This window comes from Triticum aestivum, chromosome 3A (assembly GCF_018294505.1).
Source record: "Triticum aestivum cultivar Chinese Spring chromosome 3A, IWGSC CS RefSeq v2.1, whole genome shotgun sequence".
Taxonomy (NCBI): domain Eukaryota; kingdom Viridiplantae; phylum Streptophyta; class Magnoliopsida; order Poales; family Poaceae; genus Triticum; species Triticum aestivum.
The window spans coordinates 205603962-205610619 of NC_057800.1; positions in this window are offsets into that span (position 1 = coordinate 205603962).

A 6658-nucleotide genomic window follows, 5' to 3' on the forward strand; every position below is an offset into this window, starting at 1 on the left:
ACTGCAGTCCCTTGAACCAAGATGTAGGTGATGAGGCCTTCAAGGTTGGCAAAAGGACCGATGACATTGGGTTCTGCATGTCGTGTGCCATCTGCCCTTGGAGATGAGGGACCAAGGTTGAAGTCTAACCCAAAAGTCTTCTTGTTCTACTTCGCTAAGTTCTGAGCAAACTGGAAGTTGCGCTTGAACAGGTTGTCGTCACGACACCATAGCAGTGACGACGAGTGTGCATCAGCAGGCTATGGTCCACGGACCATGCATGGATAGAAGCCTTGAGCAATGGCTTCATCTCTGGACCTGGGTAGAAGATTCTTGAATAGGATGTCACCCCACGGTCTCTTGATGGCGTTTTTCTCAGCATACTCCTGGGTCACAAATCTGTATTTGAACCATTGTTCTGCCCAATATCTTCGAATCCATTGGATTCGGGTCTTGCGCTGACTGTAATCCTCTTCAGGATCTGTCTTGTACATTTCTGAGAGTTCATATGGCAGATCTCTGGAGGTCTCACCACGACGCTTTCTGCCACCCTTCCTTGCTGCTTTCTCTGAAGCCATAAACTTTAACTTGAAAGGCTTCAAGACGTTCAAAGGCTTCAAAGGTTTTCGTTTGCTGGACCAACAGGAACTGGCTTCGGGAGAATTTATGTGATGCTGTAAGAATTCTGCAAATGAATGCAGACTATGAGAACCAAAGGATTCTCCCACGGACATGTACCTGTGACAGCATTAAGGTGCGAGGGAAGGGGAAGAGGTCATATGCATTCTCAGAAGATTTTGAAGATAAATCTGTTTAGAAGACATTGACCTCATCGTGTGAAGACATTCACTCATAGATAAGAAGTTGGTTCCAGATTTGTACGAATCCACAGATCAGTACAAGTGAGGAATCTAATTACTTTGTGAAGCACAAGTGAATATACTAGGCATGTTATGAGATGCAGTATGAGAGAGATCTAGCTTGTGTGAACAGAAACTGCTTGTGGTAGAAAGTGACAGATCAATAGGATCAATGGTGCTGTAAAAAGGGAGTTTTAATTTACCACACTGAGAACTGCTAGACGGGGTGGGAGATGAGGCCGAGCAGTTCACTCTTTCGTGCCCTAACTTGGCGACGAAGGACACCTACAGCGACGGCGGAGAGGACGATGTCCGCGGTCGGCGTGAAGACGGCATCGGAGAGGTTGCGGCAGCGAAGTGCTTCGTCGCCGGCATCGTCGAGAGCTAGCGGTAGCGCTAGGGTTCGTGCGAGGGTGGAAGAAGAGATAATGACTGCCGTGAGTGTGTATTTATAGGCACAGGGGCGGCACTGTGCTATTACACAGGTGCCCCTGGCGATTCGCATCTGAGGAACACGTGGCCATTATGCGGAATTTTGGGGTTTGTTCCACGTCCCACGCACGCCTGGATTGTCAGGTGGTCGTTCCTACTTCTCCGGATTTCATGTGGAGGAATGAGCATTGAAAACAGACTTAATGGTTGTCTCTGTATGTTCTGCTGACAAGGACGCAGAGAAGACATTCGACAGTTTCAATAGAATGCATATGACTTGGAGAGATAGAGTTTGAGATAGAAAGCATAGAGAGGTTAGGGTCCGATCACATTCACTTAGTTCAAAAGATTCAACACGAAGACATAGCTATAAGTGAATGCTGTAGAGGACAGAACACAAGTATATATATAATCAACATAGTGAAGATAATCATGAGAATATGTTGAGACCGAAGCCAAACCAAATGTGAAGACATTGCAAGGTAACGCCATGAGTGAAACACTTCAAAATAGAACGTTTGGTGGTGGCGTTACCCACCGTATAGGAAGTATTAGACCCAGACACGGCGCATAATTATCATGGCGCTCCAAAGTCAAATTCCACATTAATGTATTCACACTTAGAATGTATGTCTTCATTGATTGAAGATATACTTTACTGTGTGTGTTGCAGATCTAAGTCATCAATATGCATAAGGGTTAGGATGTGTGCCTGATCACAAGACATTTGAGGATTCCAGGATATTTAGCTCACACCATAACTTGCAAAACCTCTTCTCATCCAAGGGCTTGGTGAAGATATCTGCCAATTGCTCTTCAGTGTTGACATGTATGATATCAATGTCTTCCTTCACAACATGATCTCTGAGAAAGTGATGACGAATTTCAATGTGCTTTGTCTTCGAGTGCTGAACTGGGTTGTTGGCAATCTTGATGGCGCTTTCGTTGTCGCAGTAAAGTGGCACTTGCTTCAGATGAATGCCATAGTCCTTGAGTGTTTGCTTCATCCATAGAAGCTGAGCGCAGCAAGATCCAGCAGCAATGTATTCAGATTCAGCAGTGGAGAGAGATACACAGTTCTGCTTCTTTGAAGACCAACATACAAGTGATCGTCCCAGAAAGTGACATGTGCCTGATGTAGACTTGCGATCAACTTTTTCACCAGCATAATCAGCATCCGAGAATCCAACCAGATCAAACTCTGAGCCCTTTGGATACCATAATCCTAGAGTTGGGGCGTGAGCCAAATATCGAAGAATTCGCTTCACAGCTAAGTGATGCGACTCCTTTGGTGCCGCTTGAAATCGAGCACACATGCAAACACTAAGCATAATATCTGGCCTAGATGCACATAGATAAAGTAAAGAACCAATCATGGAGCGGTATACCTTTTGATCTAACTCTTTACCATTGTCGTCAGGACCCAGATGATGTTTGGCTGGCATTGGTGTTGTGAAGCCTTTGCAGTCCTGCATACCGAACTTCTTCAGGCAATCTTTGAGATACTTCTCTTGAGATATAAAGATGCCATTGTGTTGTTGTCGTATTTGAAGACCGAGGAAGAACTTTAGCTCTCCCATCATAGACATCTGATATTGCTCTTGCATCATATATCCAAACTCTTCACTGTACTTCTGATTGGTGCAGCCGAAGATAATGTCATCCACATATATTTGGCACATAAACAGTTCACCATCATATGTCTTTGTGAAAATAGTGGGGTCTAGGGAACCAGGTATGAAGCCTTTGCTCTTCAGGAAGTATTTGAGTGTGTCATACCAGGCCCGAGGGGCTTGTTTGAGGCCATACAGTGCCTTGTTGAGCTTGTATACCATGTCAGGATGTTTTGGATCTTCAAAGCCAGGCGGTTGTGCAACATACACTTCTTCTTCAATCTTGCCATTGAGAAAGGCACTCTTCACATCCATTTGATATAGAAGTATGTTATGATGATTTGCATAGGCCAGCAGTATGCGTATGGCTTCAAGTCTAGCCACAGGAGCAAATGTTTCATCAAAGTCAATGCCTTCCACTTGAGTATATCCTTGAGCAACGAGACAAGCTTTGTTTCTGACAACTTGACCATGCTCATCTTGCTTGTTGCGGTATATCCATTTGGTGCCTATTATATTGTGCTTCCGTGGATCAGGACGCTTAACCAGTTCCCATACATTATTCATCTCAAACTGTTGAAGCTCTTCTTGCATAGCTTGAATCCATTCAGGTTCCATGAAGGCTTCTTCAACTTTCTTGGGTTCTGCTATTGAGACGAATGCGAAGTGCCCACAGAAATTTGCTAGCTTAGTTGCCCTTGAACGAGTGAGTGGACCAGGTGCATTGATGCTATCAATTATTCTTTCAATCTACACTTCATTGGCAACGCGAGGATGTACAGGGCAAAGACTTTGCTCTTGCTGTTCATTGTCGTTGTTGGAAGGAATGTCTTCAGGCTGAGCATTGTCTTCATGTTGATCAGGTGCTGAAATGATAAGTTCTTCTTTAGGATGAGCTTCAGAAGGTATAATTTCTCCAGTTCCCATTAGCTTGATTGATTCACTGGATGGAACTTCATCTAGCACATTTGGCAGCTGCTCTCTTTGTGAACCATTGGTCTCATCGAACCGCACATCCACTGTTTCAACCACTTTGTAATGGAAAAGATTGAAGACTCTGTAGGAGTGTGAATCCTTTCCATATCCAAGCATAAAACCCTCATGTGCTTTTGGTGCAAATTTTGAGGTGTGATGTGGGTCCTTGATCCAGCACCTTGCGCCAAATACTCTGAAGTAACTGACATTTGGCTTCTTGCCGGTAAGGAGCTCATAAGATGTCTTGTTCAGTAGCTTGTGAAGATAAACACGATTGATTGTATGGCATGCAGTATCAATGGCTTCGGGCCAGAATTTTCTTGGTGTCTTGTATTCGTCTAGCATCGTTCTGGCCATCTCAATTAGTGTTCTGCTCTTGCGTTCGACGACGCCATTCTGCTGTGGCATGTACGGGGCTGAGAATCCATGTGTGATGCCCAATGTATCAAGATATGTATCAAGGCCAGTGTTCTTGAATTCAGTGCCATTGTCACTTCTGATGTGCTTTAGCTTGGCGACAAAATTATTCATAGCTCGATTGGCGAAGCGTCTGAAGACATCCTGCACTTCAGTCTTGTAAAGGATTATGTGCACCCAAGTATATCTAGAATAATCATCAACAATAACGAAGCCATAGAGGCAAGCAATAGTAGTTAGAGTTGAGTAGTGAGTGGGACCGAAAAGATTCATGTGAAGCAGTTCGAAGGGTCGAGTAGTGGTCATGATTGTCTTCGAGGGATGTTTGGCCCTCGTCATCTTCCCTGCTTCACAGGCACCGCATAAGTGGTCTTTCTTGAACTTGACGCCCTCGATGCCTATGACATGCTTCTTCTTCTCAAGGGTGTGAAGGTTCCTCATGCCAGCATGTCCAAGCTTCCGATGCCAGAGCCAGCATTCTGAAGCCTTTGCTAGAAGACATACTGCAAGTTGTGGCCCTGCTGAGAAATCTACCACGTACAAATCATCTTTTCGATACCCTTCAAACACTAGAGACTTGTCAGATTCCATTAGTACAAGGCAACAATATTTCCCAAACATTACGATCATGTTCAAATCGCAAAGCATTGAGACAGACATTAAGTTGAAGCCAAGGGATTCAACAAGCATGACTTTATCCATGTGTTGATCCCTTGAGATTGCAACTCTACCTAGACCCAATACCTTACTTTTACCAGTGTCAGCAAATGTGATGTGGCTCTTGTCGGATGGACGTAAGGTTGAGTCCATAAGAAGACTTCTTTTGCCAATCATGTGATTTGTACACCCACTGTCAATAATCCATTCTGAAGATGCTGGTGTCGTACCCTACAGTGCAGTTAGGGGGATAGGCTTCACCAAGAGCATTGAGAAGCAAAAATATTTGACGAACCAGTGGGTTATGAAAGCTTAGATCCAGGTTAGGACTAATAGGGAGAGTAGCAAGCGATTCAGGTACGAAGTACATAGTAAGACCATTTGGGCATTTCATCTTGCGCCCTACAAGATGTTTAAGGTCCCCAGCAATGGCGTCAGACGATTTTGGTTTTCTGCTGGAGACCTTTCCCTGCAAATGAGAGTTAAGCTTTCTTAGCCACCCACATCAAGGGTGGCTTAGAAGCAATTAGTCTAAGTGCGGCATCTGAGAATTTTGGCTTTGAAGCCCTAGCAAACAGTCTTGCAGGCGGACAATAGTACTCATAAGAATAAGCAGAATAGTTCTTGGTCTTATGAACATGGCGGTTTGATGAACCGCTCTCATATTCATATGCCTGAGTGTGGTTTCCCTGCAAAACGTTTGCGTTAGTGCGACTCAGGTGAGTCCTCTGTCTGTATGAAGCCTTTGGACCGTATGAAGCCTTTGGTCTGAGGTTTGTCTTCTTCACGTGAGGTGTCATGATGACATTCACAGGAAGACTCTTCAGACACCTTTTCGGAACCCAGATCTTCTTCATAGGCGGTCCATTCCTGCAGTTAGTACCAATGTACCTGGCAAACACTTCACCATTCTTATTCTTAAACAGTATATAGTTTGCATCAAAGGATTCATCAATGATAATGGGGTTAGCACAAGTGAAGCCAGATAGATTGGATGGATCTGCTGAAGGTTCCTTTGCAGCAACCCACAAGGTTTTGGGGTACTGCTCAGGTTTCCAGTAAGAGCCATCTGCATTCATTTTCCTTACGAACCCTACACCCTCTTTCCTAGGGTTTCGGTTCAGAATCTGCTTTTTCAGGACATCACATAGCATCTGATGCCCTTTAAGACTTTTGTACATCCCTGTTTCAAGCAATGTCTTCAACCTAGCATTCTCATCAGCAATAGCGGTGGTATCCTTAGCAGAGGGGTTAGTTACCACATCAACAGTTGAAGATATTGCAATAGCAGTAGCAGTAGAACATTCAGCAACAGAAGTAGCATTATCACGCTCAATGCATTTAAGACATGGTGGTTCAAATCCTTCCTGAGCGGGACTGATCTGTTTGGCGCGAAGTGACTCGTTTTCCCTTTGAAGATCTTTCGCTCTCAATTTCTCAAGATCTTGCTTCCTTTGAAGATAATCATAGGAAAGCTTTTCATGAGTTGTTGAGAGAGTTTCATGACGACTTTCAAGTTCCTGATACTTAACGTGAAGATTTTTTATGTCTTCAATTAAGGATTCAGGTCGAGTCATTTCAGCACCTAACAGATCATCGCTTCTATCTAACAGTTTTTGAATATGTTCCATAGCTTTCTGTTGTTCAGTTGCAATTTTAGCAAGTGTTTTGTAGCTAGGTTTTGAACTACAATCAGAGTCATCGTCACTAGATGTTTGATAGTGA